Source organism: Silurus aristotelis (genome assembly GCF_946808225.1).
Source record: "Silurus aristotelis genome assembly, chromosome: 2".
NCBI classification, from domain to species: domain Eukaryota; kingdom Metazoa; phylum Chordata; class Actinopteri; order Siluriformes; family Siluridae; genus Silurus; species Silurus aristotelis.
The window spans coordinates 5,732,076-5,752,385 of NC_139575.1; the positions used below are offsets into that span (position 1 = coordinate 5,732,076).

The window sequence follows — 20,310 nt, forward strand, 5'->3', positions numbered from 1 at the left end:
AAGTTACCTCATTACAGTTGTAATTGTTTGAACATGATTTAAACATTTTACAGGAAGCTCAGGCTCTAGAGAAGTAAATCTAAACAGTAAAGGACACTGGAACATCCCCGTGTACTGTTAGTGTGTCTGATGAAATAGAGACCTACACTATAGTAAAGCTGAATGTTAATGTTTAGAAAAACTATAATTTTGTGTTTAAACAGATAAAACATGTTGCTTCCAAATTACTCTGTAAACATACTGTATAAATATCCAGTGATCTGATTGGTTGTGATTTGCAGATTTGTCCTATGAGAAGTCAATCAGTAAGACTGTCCATGTAGGAGGAGATTTGAACATCAGCTGTAAATACCCACAATCCCTCAGGAATCACCCCAAGTTTCTCTGCAAGGGGCTGCAACCTGCTGCTTGTGTTTATAATGAATCTGTTAAAGAAAGTAGAAAAGATGTAAATGTGGGGAAATTTTCCCTGTATGATGACAGAACAGAACAAATCTTCACTGTGAGTATTAGAAATGTAACTAAGCAGGATTCTGGCGAATTCTGGTGTGGAGCTGAAGCAACCTGGACATCTGAACAAGAATACAATGTTTATTTTACACAGATCAGCCTGACAGTTACTGGTGAGTTTGTCTTCAAATTGTCTCCATGTCCATCATACAGTTTTTCTGATGTTCCAAACTTACAAAGTGTAAAATGTATTGTGTTGCATCTGTACTGCTATCAGTCATTTAATAGATTCACTTACTTCATGTTATTGATTAGTGAATTAAATACTTCACGGCTTTAGATCCACATGCCACAGTTTCAACATCAATACCTACACAACCTTCATCAGCATTGCCATCATCATCATCATCATCATCATCATCATCATCATCATCATCACTATCATCATCATCATCATCATCATTATTATCATCATCATCGTCATCGTCATTGTATGAGCTTACTCCATCTTCTCCTCCAGCAGGTAATTCTGCTCAGATGCACATCACACACGTACTCTAACTAAATGACTGGTGAATTTGATCCCTTATGAATGTACAGAATGTACGTAAAAGTGACTGTTTCTCTTCTAGGATTTTCAGCTTCCACTGTGATCACCGTATCTGTAATTCTACTGTTACTTCTGATTGGACTCTCAGTCCTGCTTGTGATTCTACAGAAAGGACGAAAGATGAAAGGTATAAACACACACACACACACACACACACACACACACACACACACACACACACACACACACACACACACAGACTATCAAATGTGTGACTGGTTCATGATCAGGTGGTGCAGCAGGTTGTTTTGCTGCCCCACAGTTCCAGTGTCCAGCTTTTAATCTTGAGCTCAGGTTCCTGCTCTACATATCTGATCTCATAAAGGCATACTAGTAGGTGGATGTGTGATGTCCTGTAATGGACTAATTAAAGAATTTACTGGAAATGGATGATTCTTGATTGATTTGAAACTCAATCACACAAACTCAATCACACATTACAATAACAACAATTATAACATTTTCTAACGACTTGACTGCTGTTTTAATGAGGTACAGCTGCTTCTCACAGGACTTCTGTCCAAAGTTCAGGAAACAACCAAGGGGTGATTGTCTTTATCACTGAGTTTATTCACTACCAAAGTTTATTACCAAACAAAGAGGGGTGAAAAACCTTTCTATTTCTTTCTATTTCACTTTTCTGTCAGGTTCCTTCTGCTCTCTGTGAGTATAAGGAGATTAAAGACACCAGACGACTTTCTGCCTCAGACATTGGATTTTCCATCATTTACGCTACTCCTCAACTACACGCATTCCCTTCTGAGCTTCCTCAAACTGTTTATGCGAACACTGAGTTACCTGCAAGCCCCTGTGATCCTACTGTTTATTCTTCTGTTAAACTTCCCACAAACCCTCCTGATCAGGACTTTTACTCCACAGTTCAGTTACACTAAAGTCCCTCTGATAGAGAACAGCAGAAAGTTTGACGTAGCAACAGTGAGTTTTCAAACCACAACCACCAGCATTAACGATGCAGTACCACACATTATATTTATATATTTGTTTTAGTTGTCAAATACAATGCAGCCAGTTATGTTGATTCATTTGACTGTTTTTTTTTTTATGAGTTTAACTCTGAGGAAGTTTAATTGGAAATGCACTGCTTCGTTTAAACCGTTCTTCTGCTTATTCTTCATCTTCATCATCCCTTCCATCTTCCATCCCCAAAATATTGTTAAACAAATTCTAAAAATTTTAAATGTTATAGCTGTGGTTTAGCATCACTATTTACCTCAATGGACCACAGCCCTACTTCAGTTCTCAATCTTACGGGTTATTTTTTCTCTAAAGTATGGACTCTGTACAGCTACGATTCTGTGGCACAATTTGATCTCTAATTATACAGGACATTACTCATTTTTGCCATTTCTATCTCAACCAAATGAATATGAGCAAGACAAGTCGTGTGGTTTTAAAGTGTTAGCTACCAGTATTGTGTAACACATGCATGTATAAGTGTGATGAGAGCAGCAAGAACAGGAAGAGGCTTCTTTTTTTATTAGGTGGTTGAAATGTTGTTATGTGCCCAAAATCACTCAGTTAACAGCTGCTGGGGGTCTCAGTTAGCCAGAAATCTGCAAGTAGCATTTGAAGTAAAGATCAGCGTGTTGCTCTGTGGGCTCCATTCTCATGCTTGTGGTTTGGATGAATATATTTCTACATATTTGTTGTTTCCCCTCTATGTGTCATTGCGTTCTTGTGGGTCAGACTGAAAAGTACAGCTCTGATAAGGGAACTAGTGTGACTCATACTCAAACTCTAACAAGAGTTTCCTCCAGAGTGAGACAACCTGGGCCTGCTCTCATTTTAATTAATCACAACATACAGCCTGTTCTGATTGGGTCGTGACCTCACATTACCTATGGTCCAGTTATTTCCATGGATTTTAGACATTTCAGTTCTTATCCATAGCCATGTGATGTTGAGATTAGGGGATGCTGTAATTAAATAAAACTAAACATGTCTAGATGGTGATGCATTTTCTTGTGCCTGAAATCACTTTGTCCATTTATTTATTTTGATAATCTATAGCGGTGCTGATATAATGGTATAATGTTGCTGTTTATGAATTTTTATTTGATAAATTATGTTAAATGATGGCTTTAATTAGGCACTGTTGCATGTGTTAGGATGTTACTCAGTAAAAAAGACAAATATCTGCAGTTCAGTGTTTCATTAGTCTTTGATCAGCTGAACCACTATTAGATTTTTTTTTAGATAAGAGAGGCCACAAAATGCCATTAATTGTTTTTAAACTATAAGAAAGCAGAGATCCACTTAACAAATAAGAGTTGGTAGTAGTAGCGGGCCAGCAAAGCCATCTCTGCTCGAGGATCGGGGCTAGGGATATGCGGTATATGGGTACTGAAAAAATACCGGTGTGTATATATTATATTTCAAACGGTACAATATCATAATTTTGCTGTTCAATATGTGCTTCCCATTTTGCTTCGAAACCATTAGAAGACTGAAAAGATATGCATATGCACATTAACTGTGGTACTTCAATTGCATTATTTTTTTAAATGTAATCTATGATACTGATATTTTGTTTGCACTATGTGTTTGCACTGTAAAGATTAGAAGATTTTAATATTTTATAGTATATATATCCAACAGCAAAATGTAATTTAGTTTTAAGGTATTAAGATATGAATCTACTTTTCTTATTATTTCAATAAAATTGTTTTCAATTCACTTATATTTTGAGGCTGGTTATTTGTCACTCATGGTGTTGGTGTAGCATCGATGCAGAGGTACATTCTGGTATCGTACCAAAGCTAAAATTATTGTATCGAGCCCCTCGAATTCCAGGGTCAAATTCATAAGAGGCTGAAGCTCATGCAATCTGACACAGGGAGGTATTTAAACTCAAATGCAGAGACAAACTCAGGAATTATGAAAAATCCATATTTTATTTATAAATGTCCATAAAGGGAAAGCAGGAAAAATAAAAAACTTATGTAGACTCCTGTCTTTCTCGCCCAGCCGTCAAGTCCTGCAAAGAATGCCCTAAATGTGAAAGTTAAATAATGAAAAGAAAGAGTCTGCTTATTGGCAGGGAATACCTTCCTGTTAGGGTTATAGCAGACAAAGAGCTGCTCCGACTTCCCCCACGGACTCGCACTGGACAGAGCCGGTTCCGCTTCTCCCGGTCAGGGGCTCGGAATGGAGGAGGGCAGAATGCCTGCAGCACAACAGAATGTGAGGGAGCTGTAGGCACCTTAGGCACGTACCCAGGTTTTGTGTAGAGAAACGCACTGTCCATGCCAGGGGCATGTTCCAGGCGAGACGGGGCCACGGACAGAGCCTGCTGGTCCCCGACCCACTTCAGGGAAGAAATTGCCATGAGGAAAGGGTACCTAAGAACCATTTCGGCCAGGGGCTCGAAGGGGGGCTCAGATAGAGCCACCAAGACAATGGCCAAGTCCCAGACAGGCACTCTGGGTCGTGTCCCGGGCCTCAGCCTCCAGGCGGCACGGAGAAAACGTGTCACCACAGGGTGCCTACCCAGTGACTGCCCTGCAGGCGGGGTAATATAAGTCGCGATAGCGGACACAGAAACCCTCAGGCTCGAAGGAGTCAACCCTGTGGCAAACTGCTCCTGTAAGAACTCCAGAACTGAACCCTAACCCTGGTTCAACCCTAACCCTATGCAAACGATCTAATGTCGCTACCACCGCGCAGCCATTTTGTAGCTCCTGGTTGTCGCAACATCGCCCGACTATGACATAATGACTTGAATATTGGCCAGATTTTACACGTAGTTCAGAGCGTGGACAACGCAAGGCGTTCCCAAGGCATTGCGATGCACCTCGAGTTCCAGAATGGGGAACGCAGAGCTAAGGACTAAAATGTGTTGTCCTATTCACAAAAGTGCATCGTGTGCAGCCTTGTGCAAACAGTGAAAGACAAAGAATGACATGCACCAGCAAATTTAAGTTCTGTGTGAATCTCATAGAAAATGGCAAATAAAAACAAAGAAATATAAAGAAATAAGGTGTAACAGTAAAAGTAAATAACAGTAATATCTACTGATTACTCGACCTCTTGTTTCAGCAGGTTCTATTTGTACTACAGTTTCTTTTTCTAAGCATTCTGATCAAGAACCAGGAAATGACAAAGGGGTAATTATCTTCATCAGTGTGCATGTTCATTTGGAAAAAATAAAGATAAATGTGAAATCGTGAGTACATTTTAATTCTATTTCTCTTTTCTTTCAGGTTCCTCTTCCAGTGTTTGACTATGAGGAGGAGAAATCTACTGAAGGTCTGATGTACACAACAGTGATTTATGTACAGCAATGACACCAGCTCTAATGAGGATTAAGGATGAGGAATCATGTGAATATTCTTCAGTCAGTTACACTGCGGTAATTGAATAAATTTGTGGATGGAAATTGTCACGTCTTTCTTATTACCCCAAAATCATGACTTTTACATGTAGAAACACCAATCTTCTAGAAAACGCAGTAAATACACAGCAAAATTAGTTACAGTAGTCAATGCAGCATTTGACAATGTTTGCTTCTCTTTATTATTTAGAAAGCTCTATTCCCAAAGAGAAAGAAGACCCTCCAGCGTGCTATCAGCATTCTGTCTTAAATCCAGCATCTCTGATGGTATAGGGGTGCATAAGTGCATACTGTATGGGAAGCTTGCATGTTTTGGAAGGGTCTATGAAGGTATATAAAGGTTTTAGAGCAACATATGCTCCCCTCCAGATGACGTCTATTTCAGGGAAAGCCTTGTGTATAACAGCAGGACAATGCAAAATCACATACTGCAGCTATTACAACAGCATGGCTTTATAGCCTGCTGTTCTGTCCACTGTGTGCGTACTCTCCACAAAGTGACAGACAGCTAAACAGGTGTACTGGGCACTCAAAGATTAAAGATGACAAGGACGTGGAAGTAAAGTTCAATTCTTTTACTTGTTTGTCTTCATCACTTGTTTTTACAGTGCTTTTCCACTTACTTTGTAATACTAAAAACACAGGAAAACTTCCTTTCAGTTTACAATTATATCGGTCACAAACACTCAATACCATAAGGTAAATATTGCATGTGAAAGCAGACGGCAGTTATATATCTTATCATACAATAAATCATGACAAAATATACAGCCCTAACCATTCACAATACATTAAATATGTCAGGTCTACTTACAAACATAGCTTCTTCAAGGCTCAACTCAGGCAGATGCTGCAGATTCACCAGAGGCCCAACTGAAGCCTCTTGCCATGCCAAACATACTTCTAAAATGGCTGGTCTCACCTAAGACTAGCCATATGACCAACCCCAACCAATAGGAAAACAGGAAGAATTAAGTGAGCTGTCTGCTTTCTCCACACAATCAACAGGTGGTGCTAAACACTCTACACATACATGAAACCAGTGACATCACACTCCCCGTCTGGTATTGCATACAATAGCATTATTAGGTATTAAATGAAACCTGACATCAGAAAACATGAAAATTCACTGTCCATGATAAACACTTACACAGACATAAGTACCACTACTTCTGTTATAGGCCTAAGAAAAGTCCTAACAGTCCCACCCTTAGTGACTTTCAACTCAAGCTTCCTGACTTTTCCATCACCGTCAAGATATGCTTTAATGACACGAGCCATAGGCCAGTCATTTCGTGTAACCAGAGTGTCTTTAAGCAACACCACGTCTCCTTCCTTGATGTTTGGATGTGTGTCTTGCCACTTGCTGCGACTTTGAAGAACGGAGAGGTATTCTTTCTTCCATCTCTCCCAAAAAACATTCGCCAGGTGTTGGACACGTCTCCATTGTTGGCGATGCAGATCTGCATGTTCAAAAGATCCTGGCGGAGAAGGAGGGGTGCAGATCTTTTGCGTCAATATCATTGCTGGTGTGAGAGGGAAAGGAGCATCACTCGACATCGGTGTAAGAGGTCTTGCATTTATTATTGCGGACACCTCGGCCATTAAGGTTGACAGTACTTCATGAGTGAGATGGGAGGGGTTGAGCTGTAAAAGCATGGAGTCAAGAATCCGTCTTGAAATCCCAATCATTCTTTCCCACACTCCTCCCATATGTGAGGAGTAGGGTGAGTTGAATAACCAAATACATCCCTCCTCACTTAGATACCTGGAAATGTTTGTATCGTCTTGAAGGAAGAACAACTCCTTGCAGGCTCCTTTAAAGTTTGTACCGCAGTCAGAGCGGATCATCTTTGTAGGACCACGCACTGCAAAGAAGCGGCGTAACGCATTGATGAAACTTGATGTATCCAATGATTCTATCACCTCAATATGCACCGCACGTACACTTAGGCATGTAAAAAGTACTGCCCATCTTTTACTATTTGCTGCACCTCCTCGTGTACGGCGAGTGGAGATGTTCCAGGGGCCGAATACATCCAGACCAACATTGGTAAAAGGGGGTTCTGTACAAAATCGATCAGGTGGGAGATTCGCCATCTTTTGTTCTGCCATCCTACCACGGAGTTTCCTGCAGATGACACACTTATACAGAATGCTGGAAATGCATTTCTTTGATCCCATGATCCAGAAGCAATCTGTACGCACCGCGCCCTCTGTGAAGATTCTGCCTTGATGTTTAACTCTCGTGGTAGTGATTAATGAGTAGAGTAGCAACATGGCTACAACCCGGAACGATGAGAGGATGTTTTTCTTTCATCTCAATTGGAGCATGATGAAGTCTGCCACCTATTCTCAGCAGTCCATTGCTGTCAAGTGTGGGATCAAGCTTCCTCAGTGAACTGTTTTTTGGTATAGGACTTCCTCTCTCCAGTCAGGAAATCTCAACCTGATATATTTCCATTTGAATGCATCCAATTACAACCGCTTTTGCTCGAGCCAGTAAAACGGGCATATGCGGCTCAAGATGATATGCATGCTTGCATCCTTGAGTGTTGCTCTCTCGCTCAGATTTAAAGGACTGAACAATATGAATCAAGGAGGCAATACCTCTAATAAGGGATTGCCATCGAGAGAATCTTTCAAAGCGATGTGAACCAAGGCCTTTTTTGAGATCAATAACTGCAGTGTTGTGACATCGGACCTCTTTGTCAGATTCTGGATCAATGAGGTTATACTCCCCTGTTGTGTCTGTCTCCCCAAGACATAAGAGGAAATCTGGACCTGTAAGCCAGATGGTGCCTGCGAGTTAAGATGGAGTCACCAATCTGGTAGCAACATCCGCAGGATTTTGTTCAGTTCGGACATAATGCCACTGTTCAGGATGTGATGATTTCCTAATCCTTTCCACCCTGTTGCTCACGTAGACATAAAATCTCCTGGTTTCGTTGCAGATGTAACCAAGAACTACTTTACTGTCAGTGTAGAACTGCAGACTGTTAGGTTTAATATCCAACTCACTCATAACCAATTCGGCAAGTTCCACTGCCAAGACAGCGGCACCAAGTTTAAGCCGGGGAATAGTATGGACTGACAAGGGGGCTAACTTAGCTTTCCCCATAATGAAACCTACATAGCATTTTTGATCTTTGTCTACAACCTTTAGATAAGCTACGGCTGCTATGACTTTCACAGAAGCATCTGAAAAGACGTGAACCTCGGGAAGTATAATGAGCGGTGGAAACAGAGAATGCAGTGTAGGCTCGAGGAGTTTCAAACTGTGTCAGCTCTTGTAGAGAATCTCTCCAAGTTGACCACTCTGCCTCATTTTCAGCTGGGAGCGGAACATCCCAATCAATAGCAACATGACTGGTGAGCTGCCTCAGCAACAACTTCCCTTGAATGGTAATAGGAGCGACAAACCCAAGTGGATCAAAAAGGCTATTAATGGTTGAGAGGACTCCTCTTCTTGTATACGGTTTGTCATTGTCAGCCACACAAAATGTGAATGTGTCATGTACTAGGTTCCAGCTTAATCCAAGACTGCGTTGTATTGGGGGTGAGTCAATGTCAAGTTCCAGATCTTTTAGTTCCTTTCCATGGTCAGTTGGTGGAAAGGCATGCATGACAACTGGACAGCTAGATGCAATTTTATGGAGCCTGAGGTTTGAAATTGCAAGCATACCTTGAGCAGCTTTTAAGAGATTGATGGCCGCATTTGCAGATGACAGTGATTTAAGTCCATCATCAACATAGAAGTTTCTGTGTATAAATCGCCTCGCATCTTCTCCAAATTCATCTTCTCCATATATGGCTGCTTGGCGTAGACCATAAATTGCAACTGCTGGAGAAGGCTGATTGCCGAATACATGGACTTTCATCCTGTATTCCAAGACCCCTTTAGTTGGGTCATTGTCTTTGAACCATAAGAATCTGAGAAAGTTTCGATGGTCCTCCCTGACGACAAAGCTATGGAACAGCTGTTCAATATCTGCTGTTAAGGCTACTGCCTCAGACCTAAACCGCATTAATACTCCTAGCAGGCTGTTGTTCAAGTCTGGGCCAGTCAACAGCACATCATTCAAGGAAACACCAAGGTGTGGGGCACTGGAATCAAAAACAACCCGTATCTGACCAGGCTTACGTGGATGGTACACTCCAAAACTGGGAAGGTACCAGCATTCTTCTCCATCTTGCAGAGGAGGTGCCAATTCAGCATGATCTTGCTCAAAGATCTTTTGCATGAACGCCAAAAAGTGACTCTTCATTTCAGGCTTTCTATCCAGAGTTCGACAGAGATTGGTAAAGCGGATTAATGCAAGTTCTCTATTGTTAGGTAGGCGAGGCCTTGGCACACGAAAAGGAAGAGGGGCCACCCAACTGTTTCCATCATTTATGAACATCTCCTTTTCCATCAATCCAATGAACTGCTTGTCCTCAATGGATAGAGAAAATTTGTGGTCATCCTCTGTCCTTTCAAATATTTTCGCCCCTAAGGAATCATCAGTATGCTGGTGTAGGCTGTCAGCAAAGTCAGAGCTTTTTTGACTTGACCAACTAAGTGGCTTTGTTTTTGTCCCAACAGGAAATATATCTCTTTTAAAATGAGATGGTTCGGACATGGAATTAGATAGGAATGCCGGCCATTTTCCAGGATATTGGTTCGGTAAGCACTAAGTTCTATCGGCTTGTGTGCTGCACCCAAACAGACATCTCCAATGATCACCCAGCCAAGATCCAATCTTTGCGCATAAGGAGCATTATTTGGTCCATTACGCTGATCTCTTACCTTATGGACCTGTAGGATATCACGGCCGAGAAGAAGGAGAATCTGTGCATCATTGTCAAATTCAGGGATGAGATGAGCCAAAGACTGAAGGTGAGGATGGTGTCTAGCAGCCTCAGGGGTAGGTATTTCCATCTTATCTTCTGGCATATAGTTACACTCTATGAGTGTGGGAAGAGGAACACTAATACTTCCATCCAGTGATTGAGCGATGAAGCCAGTCCCTCTTCTTCCTAACATCTCTGTAACTCCAGCACATGTGCGTAGAGTATAGGGAGACTCTACACCCTCATGATTGAACGAGTCGAAAAACTCAGACCGAGCAAGAGACCTATTACTCTGATCGTCAAGAACTGCATAGGTTTTTATTAATCGATCTGGTTGACCCACAGGATACACTTTTATAAGACAGATCTTAGAACAGGAACGAGAGCTGTTGGCCTCACCACAAACCGCAGTGCATTTGGAAGTTATACCCGGAGAGGCCTCTTCCCTTCTCTCCCCGCCATATGCTCTATATCTGGCTCTTGTGTAGCCCATGGAGCTAGTCCTGGATGTAAAGCTGTAACATGTCTGTTACTGTCACACTCCTTACAGTGAATCACTATTTTACAGTCTTGAGCTCTATGATCGGTTGATGAGCAGCATTTGAAGCAAATCCCACTCTCCTTTAGAAATGCTTTGCGTTCTTCAAGTGTTTTGGCTCGGAAACCTCTGCATCGTTTAAGGGGATGTGGCTTTTTGTGGATAGGACACAACCTGTCAACATCCAACTTACTGGTGTTTAGTGTTGTTGTAATATCTGTTTTGTGGGCTGAAACATGGCCTTTTAAGTTTGTGTATGTTTTTGCCAAGTAGTCTGATTTCATTGTTGACAACCCAGTAGATGAACCAAGTGTGAAACTTGGATCATTACGGATATGGGCTTCTTTGCAAACAAAATCAACAAAGAATGAAAATGGTGGAAACTGAACGTTGTATTCCAACTTATACAAACTACCTTGTGTCATCCATTTCTCTTGAAGCCCATATGGCAGCTTCTCTACAATGGGGTTAACACCTCGAGAAGTATCCAGGATTGCGAGTCCAGACAAATAACCTTCAGGTTTAGCTGCCTCCAGCTCCCTCAATAAATCACCAAGCTGTCTCAGCTTTAGGGGGTCTTTGTTGCTGATCCTGGGAAATTTTTCGAGTTTCTCCAGAAGAGCCCTCTCAATTCTTTCAGGTGACCCATAGCACTCTTCCAAACGTATCCATGCCATGTTGAGCCCAGCTACGGGGTCATTCACATTAACAGATCTAATTCTCTTGACATGCTCCGATGACTGAGGGCCAAGCCACTTGATTAGAAGGTCAAGCTCTTCAGTGCAGGTGAGTTTTAATCCTTGTATGACGTTCATAAAAGGTTGACTTCCAACTCCAATAATTTTCAGGAAGGTCATCAAATTTAATCATCCCAGAGGCCACAAGCTCACGGCGAGCCATATAAATAGCAAATTCACTGACAGTTGCATGGTCATGAGTAGATGATTGTGTTGCCTGTCGCATCCAAGGTGAAGGAGTAAGAGGCGAAGGTACCTTCATAGTTGAAAAACTGTGTGGATGGATGCTAGGACGACATTGTGTAGCTGGCTGATTCATAGGATGCATGTTGGAGCTGGCTGCTCCATCTCCACCTGTATGAATGGATTGCTGATTGGGGTCTTGGTGTGTCGCCGCACAGGTAACATCAGGATGAAGATCAAATCCCGTCGACGATTCCACTTCTGCTGCAGCTGACTCCAGAATCTCTGCCTCAGCTAGCGCAGCTGCAACTTCTTTTTCTTGCTTTAATGTGGCTAGAGCAGCCTCCATGCGTGCCTCTTCTACTTTTAGCTGAGCCTTTTCCATCATGAGCTCTGTTTCTTTTTTCACAAATGTAGAACGAGCAAGAACTGCTTCAGCTTTGGCACGAGATTTAACTGCCAATAAGCTTGCTGATGACTTGCTAGACCTGCTTAAAAAAGATCTGCTGGAAGAACTAGCAACGGATCTGGTCCCGAATGACTTTGCAGATGAATTCTGAGGTTTAGCTCTCTGCTGCTCTTCTTCATTTGCCTTGCTATCCATCTTGTAAAAGCTTCACACGTTCTTTTTCAGTGTTAAGACGCAATTAAGATGGAGCAGAGCAATGATGTAATGTCTTTCTTTGCAAGAATAGCTGTGCTGAGCCCGCCGTGATGCTGTTTTATTACTGTTCTGTCCACTGTGTGCGTACTCTCCACAAAGTGACAGACAGCTAAACAGGTGTACTGGGCACTCAAAGATTAAAGATGACAAGGACGTGGAAGTAAAGTTCAATTCTTTTACTTGTTTGTCTTCATCACTTGTTTTTACAGTGCTTTTCCACTTACTTTGTAATACTAAAAACACAGGAAAACTTTCTTTCAGTTTACAATTATATCGGTCACAAACACTCAATACCATAAGGTAAATATTGCATGTGAAAGCAGACGGCAGTTATATATCTTATCATACAATAAATCATGACAAAATATACAGCCCTAACCATTCACAATACATTAAATATGTCAGGTCTACTTACAAACATAGCTTCTTCAAGGCTCAACTCAGGCAGATGCTGCAGATTCACCAGAGGCCCAACTGAAGCCTCTTGCCATGCCAAACATACTTCTAAAATGGCTGGTCTCGCCTAAGACTAGCCATATGACCAACCCCAACCAATAGGAAAACAGGAAGAATTAAGTGAGCTGTCTGCTTTCTCCACACAATCAACAGGTGGTGCTAAACACTCTACACATACATGAAACCAGTGACATCACACCTGCAGTCCAGATCTTTCACCTGTAAAGAACATTTGGGCACATCATTAAACGAAAAATGCACCGAAGACGACTAAACTGTTTGTCTAAAATTAAACTATTTGTTATGTTCTCTATGTTCTATTGAACATATATGAAAAAAAAATATTGGCTCAGGTGATTTGAAAGTTTTCAGTTTTTCATTTAATTGCTGTTTCTGCGGCTAATGGAATAGAGACCTACACTGTAGTGAAGCTGAATGTTAGAAAAGGAGGGAAACAAAAATATGTTTTAGCAGATAAAAATTACCACAGTATGTTTTATATGTTTAAATATATATATATATATATATATATGTAACCAGGTTAAAAAGACAACGTGTATTTATGTTATTTAGGCTTTGTGTTAAGTGTGTGACACACAGTGTGTACTAATGCACTTTTTTATGCACTGCTAAAAGGTTTCGCTGGCCCTTTAAGAAACGGAACTATAATGCAAAAGGGTTGTTTTCTTCCGGTAAACAGAGCGCAACATCTAGTTGGTGCACGTGTATTTAGCCATAAAGCACAAAGAATGACCGATTTCTTTTGGGATATATCTCGTTTGGTGTGGAAAAAAAGCGTAAGTGATTAAATATAATCAGTATAAGACTTTCTTAAATAGTTTTGTGTAATTTTATGTGGACCAGAGATATTGAGATGTGGTTACTCTGTTTAATCAAGAGGGGAGAAAGTGCTTCGTTAGCCTCGTGCGTTTTTGGGTGAGCGGGAAGCATCAGAGTAAGTTTTGTAACTTTTTTTTTATTCCACAAAATGGGTTAATTTGCCATGTACATGCATGTTTATTGAAATAAGTTCTGTATTTTGTTTCTTTAACATGTGTAGAGCAAGAACGAGTCTGTAATATCCGGTGATAGCGTGTGCATGTGCCAGAGTGGTGGTAAAAAGTAAGTTTGGGACATTGTAATTGATTCCATTCTCTCTATAAACTCATTGAGTCATAAGTTATTTACTGTGATGTAATAATCCAGGTTTAAGTGTAAGAGCACGTGTTATGCTGTGTAATGATATTTGCACTGTGTTAGCTGTATTATGCATTAATCACACACAACAATGTAACGTTATAAATTATCGTATTTTCATGTACTCCATGTTACTTAAGCAGCCTTATTCAATCTTCTGTGCAGATGTTATATTCATGTGTCTGTTTGTTTCCTAACATCAGGGGCTGCTACCGTTGTCTATGTTCATGGGTTGTTTATATTATGTCTATATTAGTTGGGTGAACAAAGAGTTTTGTTCCTTACTGTTGTGACTTGGAACGATTATATGAGCACTGTGATAAGAGAAGCGGACTTTTTGTTTGTTAACCAGGTATTCACTAGTCCTACCCTTCCAACTCCATCTTCCCCAAAGTTTGCATCATTAACGCTGCACTGCTTAACGTGCAGTCTGAAAATAAAAGATCCCCGTTAAAATATATTATCTGTGTCCGGTGTCATTACTTATTCATCTCCCGGGCTACAGAGATTTTGGTACCAGGAGTGGGGCTTCATTGCTTATTTTGTGGTGAAAATCAGGTAGGACAAGGTGTAACATAGACAACGGTAGTGGTGAAGGCAGGTCGAGGACCAGTGCTGAGGATGCTGATGATGTAAAGTGTGACGTGCTCGGAGAGCCTGCAGAGAAATAGAGGACCGTCTTTCAGTGACGCAGGAGGGTGTTCACGTCAGCGCTGACATCATCAACAAAGGAAACAAAGAGGGATTTCCTGTTCTGGCTGGACTGCAGTAACTGCGACTGTTCTGTGACTGATTAACTAGGGTAAAGACATCATAAGAACATGGATCAGGACGACAATGTGTTGGGATGCTCAGGCTGGAACCAGCCATGATGAGGACAATGCTGCGGCTGGAGGCCATGGTGATGGAGGTAATCCATTGACACAGCTACAGTCACAAATTTCAGAGCTAGGGCGAAGACACGACCAAGTAATGTCTACCCTTGCTAATATGAGTAATGTATCAACCAGATCCTATGTGTACATTCCAAGAGAACGTCAAATTGTACCATTTAGTGGTGATCTTTCTAAAGACGGTCAGACTGTAGATGAGTTCGTTGATGAGGTTGAACGTGTAATCAGAGTGAGGGGTTTAAACACTGATGATCAAATAGACTTTATCCTTTCTCATTTAAGGGACTCTGCCCTAGATGAAGTTAAGCTGTGTATGGGAGGGGAAGCAAAACAACCTTGTACTGTCCTCAACATGTGTTAGTGCTTTGACAGTCAGATAAACTCCCTTCCCTCACACGACTCTGAAGACAAGAAGTTGATTTGCCCACAGGTTTAATGGTCTTGGGAATGGAGTGAAACTACAAATGAGCAAATACATATGTTTCAATAATACATGACGCTAAAACACAAGGTGGCCAATGCAATAGCTGGATGGAAAATTATGAATAATAATCTTAAACCATAACAATTAACATTCATATGCAAGTATAATATACATCCATGTCGATTATACAAATACTTACAAGCGATGCTGTCACAGGGTTAAAGATCACAAAGATATATGGCGATTAAAGAGAGCCATCATTAACGATGCCCGCATGAAGCACTTACTACTTCCTGATTCACGTGAATACCGGAAATAACAGAATTGCAGCGACATTAAAACTTGCCACTAGGAGGAGCTCTAAACCAAATAAATTGAACTGACTAATTAGTGCTATGGATAACATTAAAGAATTACAGACATTAATAATTAAATGTGTTATCAAATTAAACACAAAATAAAGAATTTGTAACAATAAACTTGTTCCAACACACTCCCCGTCTGGCGTGGATAACACGTCACTACTCACAAGTTTTTTAGATTGAACTAATTAAGTTTCTCAGGGGTAAAGAGATGGATTGTCTTAGTAATAGGCCGTATGAATACCTTTGGGCCTTCCCTATTAAAGACCTTGACTTTCACCTTACGGACTTTGTTGTCCTTGCTTGGGAAGACTTGAGTAACAACTCCCATGGGCCATTCATTCCTTTTTTGTTGTTCATCCTTCAAGAGCACAATGCTTCCTAGTTCAAGGTCAAGCTTACTAGAAGGCCACTTTCTTTTTGGTTGCAAAAGAGGTAGGTACTGCTTTTTCCATTTATCCCAGAAAGTTTGTGCCAAGTGTTGTACCTGTCTCCACTGTCGATTATGAAGGTTTTTGACCCAATCTCCAGGTGGGGCAGGAGCAATTGTGACCTTTTGAGTTAGAAGTGCATTAGGTGTAAGTATGAATGGGTCATCTGGGTCAGTTGACACTGGGACAAGAGGTCGAGCATTGATTATAGCAGCAACTTCTGCCATTAAAGTGGAGAGTGTCCCATGTGTTAATGCTGAAGGTCCAAGCTGTTGAAACATTGCATCTAGTATCCTTCTCGCAAGTCCAATCATCCTCTCCCAGGATCCACCCATATGAGAAGCATGAGGTGGGTTGAACAGCCAGATACAGCCTTGGTCCACAAGAAATTTTTCAACAGAGGTATTGTTGAGATTAGAGGAAATGTTCAGCTCCTTGCAAGCACCTACAAAATTTGTTCCTTTATCCGAACGAATGAGCTTTACAGGCCCTCGAATGGCAAGAAAGCGGCGCAAGGCATTAATGAAGCTAGATGTATCTAAAGATTCAATTAGCTCAATGTGCACAGCTCTCACACTCATGCAGGTAAATATTACTGCCCACCCTTTGCTCTGTATATGACCACCTCTAGTACGTCGTGCTGCCACACTCCATGGGCCGAAAACATCTAATCCCACATTCGTAAATGGAGGGTCAGTGGACACACGATCTGCTGGAAGGTCAGCCATTTTTTGAGTCTGAGGTTCTCTTCGTAGTCTTCGGCATGTAACACATTCATGAATGACACTGCAAACACGTCTCTTTCCACCAACTGTCCAATAACCAGCAGCACGCACTGCACCCTCTGTGTAATGTCGTCCCTGGTGTCACACTTTCTCATGATGATATTTAACTAAAAGTGTCGCAATGTGATGTTTCCCAGGGATGATAAGGGGCCTTTTTACGTCAAGCTCAATCTGTGCTTCTGCTAATCGTCCTCCTACTCTTAGCAGGCCGTCTGCATCTATGAACGGGTCTAAACCTCTAAGGAGGCCTTTTTTGGAGAACTTGTCCCCCATTTCCAAGTCCTTATACTCTTGAGCATATGTCTCCTGTTGGACTGTTTTGACTATAACTTTTTCAGCACATAAGAGTTCTTCAACTGTTGGAGCATTGGAACAGTAATGCCAGCCCTTGCAGCTTAACGTTTCTGCTGTAGACCCTTTATGGAACTGACGAGATATATGAAGAAGACGTGCAATGGCATGAGTGATAGACTTCCAAGTAGAAAATTTGGAGAAGCGTTGTGCTCCAAGACTCTTGTTCATCATTGTGGTCTTCAATGTGGAGACTTGTGGACGCACCTCTGCATCTAGAGAAGGATCCACAAGCTTATATGTGTTCTCTTCAGGTAGTGTCTTGGGGTTGTTTTTTAGAAACATTGGTCCATAAAGCCAATTGGTGTCTTGGAGATGAGCAGCAGTGACAGACCTTGTCGCAATGTCTGCTGGGTTCTCATCTGTGTGAACATACTTCCATTGATTTGGATGTGAAGACTTGTGAAGACTTGCGAATCCGGAGAACACGGTTGCTGACCTACACATAGAAGCGTCGGGTCTCATTATATATGTAGCCTAGCACTACTTTACTCTCTGTAAAATAAGTTGTGTCATCCAAGGGTATGTCAATTTCGGAAGTAATGAACTCTGCCAGTTCCACTGCTAGAACCGCAGCACACAACTCAAGACGGGGAACTGTTTGCTCAGGGCTGAGTTTTGCCTTACCCATGATGTAGCAGACATGGTTGATTCCACATGAATCTGTCAATCTGAGGTAGGCCACTGCAGCTATTGCTTTTGTTGATGCATCAGAGAAGACAAATAACTCCTTTCGTGTAGCTGTAGAAGGTGATACGTTTGTGTAACATCTTGGAATCTGGAGCTTACTTAAATCCATAAGTGAAAGTCTCCACATGTCCCATTTTTTCAGCCTTTCTTTGGGAAGAGGAGAGTCCCAGTCATCATTCTGGTTATTAATCTCTCTCATGATGAATTTGCCCTGGATTGTAACTGGAGCAATAAAGCCAAGGGGGTCAAAGATGCTATTAATGGTGGACAGGACACTTCGACGAGTAAAGGGTTTTGCCTCAGTAGCTATTTCAAAGTTAAAGGTGTCAGATGTCAGACTCCAATTCAATCCTAGACTGCGCTGTGTAGGAAGTATATCAGAGCCAAGATCCAAATCTTTGAGACCACTGGCATGATCCTGAGTTGGGAAGGCCTTTAGAACCTCTTTGCTGTTTGAAGCTATCTTGTGAAGCCGTAAGTTGGAACCAGCTAAAGTCCTCTGTGTGTTTTTTAGCAAGTCCACTGCTGCCTTGACTGTTGGAAGAGACTTCAAGCCATCATCAACATAGAAGTCACAGTTTACAAAGTTCTTGACCTCAGACTCACCACTTTTAACGGACTGCCTGAGACAATAGGTGGCCACAGCAGGAGATGGACTGTTGCCAAATACATGGACCCGCATGCGGTACTCAATGATGTCTTCAGATGGATCGTTATTACGGAACCACAGGAACCTTAGGAAATTGCGGTCTTCTTCTCTCACTAGGAAACAGTAGAACATTTGTTCAATGTCAGCTGTTATGGCCACAGCTTCCTTGCGAAATCGCATAAGAACCCCAAGAAGGGTATTGGCCAAGTCTGGCCCAGTTAAAAGAACATCATTTAGCGAGACATTCTTATGACGGGCACTGGAATCAAAGACAACTCTTATATTCGCAGGTTTTTTAGGGTGATATACTCCAAAAAGAGGCAAATACCAGCACTCCTCTCCTTCCAAGAGAGGGGGAGCTTCTTCAGCATGGTTGTTGCTAAAAACTTTACCCATAAAGGTAAAGAAGTGCTGTTTCTTTTCTGGGTTTCTTTCAAGATTTCGTGTCAAAGTTGATAACCTTTTCATGGCTTGACATCTGTTGTTAGGGAGTCTGCACCTTGAAGCTTTGAAGGGCAATGGCGCTACCCAACTGTTGTGCTCATCTTTCTCTAATTCTTGTTCCATAATGTGAAGGAACGCCAGATCATCAATGGATGGGGCCACTTTGTTGTCATCACAGGTAACCTTAAACACTTCTTGGCCAAACTGAACACCTTTGTGATTGTAAACCAGTTGCTCCATAGAACACATTCCATTGCAATTTCTCCAATCATTACTGTTTCTCTCCTTCACATGAAAAACATTAGGGCAAGGATCAAAGACGGATGGACGTTGTTCTTTAGTGTTGGTGAAAAATGTAATCACAGTAGTAGACTTGTGAATGCCATTCAGACAAACATTGCCAACTATCACCCATCCTAGGTCAAGCTTCTGTGCATAAGGAGCGTCGTGAGGACCATTCACCTGTTGGCGAACCTTATGAACTCTGATAATGTCACGACCAAGAAGAATCATGATAGGAGCATCTGGATCTATCTCTGGTATGAATGGAGCTATAGGCTTCAGGTGAGAGTGATAGAGCGCAGCACTGGGTGAGGGAATTTCTGCTCTATTTTCGGGAATGTTGTTACACTCTAGCAAATTTGGTAGGGATAGGATTACCTTTCCATCTACGGACTCGATTTGGTAGCCAGATGCTTTTCGACCGATGGTCTCTGTCACTCCAGAACAGGTTCTAAGGGTATACGAAGAAGCTGGTCTGTTTTCCTTGAAGGCATCAAAGAATTCAGAACGAGCTAATGACCTATTGCTCTGCTCGTCAAGGATCACGTAGACTTTCAGTGCTTTTCCAGGCTGGTCTTTAGGGTAAACTTTAACCAAGCTGATTTTTGAACATGACTTATTACTAAAGTCACCTTTACAAACTTCAGTGCAATGCGCTTCCACTTCTGTTGGTGGCTTGGAAACTTCCTCCCCGCCATGCTGTGGTAAGGAGGCTACTTCTTGAACCTTTGGAGCTGGGCCTGGATGTAGTGCAGAAATGTGTTTCTCACTTCCACACTCAGAACATATAGTCACGAATCTGCAGTTCCTGGCTGTATGTGTAGTGCCTAAACAACACTTGAAACAGATTCTTTTTTCTTTCAGAAATGCAAAACGTTCCTCCAAAGGCTTTTCACGAAAAGAACGACATTTCCTAAGTAAGTGAGGTCTTTTGTGAATAGGACAAAGTCTCTCAGCATCCTCAGCTTTCCGTTCTT

At 41.6% G+C, this 20,310-nt stretch overlaps 1 protein-coding gene and 2 long non-coding RNA genes across 3 annotated transcripts in view; 2 read left to right on the forward strand and 1 right to left on the reverse strand.

Moving 5' to 3' along the window:
- The window catches only part of LOC310737758 (obscurin-like), a 380,181-nt gene that overhangs the window by 284,182 nt on the left and 75,689 nt on the right, over positions 1 to 20,310 (forward strand). The window lies entirely within an intron of this gene.
- LOC310739326 overlaps positions 1 to 20,310 on the reverse strand; it is a 224,718-nt gene that overhangs the window by 132,846 nt on the left and 71,562 nt on the right. The window lies entirely within an intron of this gene.
- LOC310739173 lies at positions 13,440 to 14,482 on the forward strand. The gene is made up of 4 exons (XR_014537275.1): positions 13,440 to 13,622; positions 13,724 to 13,780; positions 13,886 to 13,947; positions 14,226 to 14,482. It is a non-coding gene; the product is annotated as an uncharacterized lncRNA (long non-coding RNA).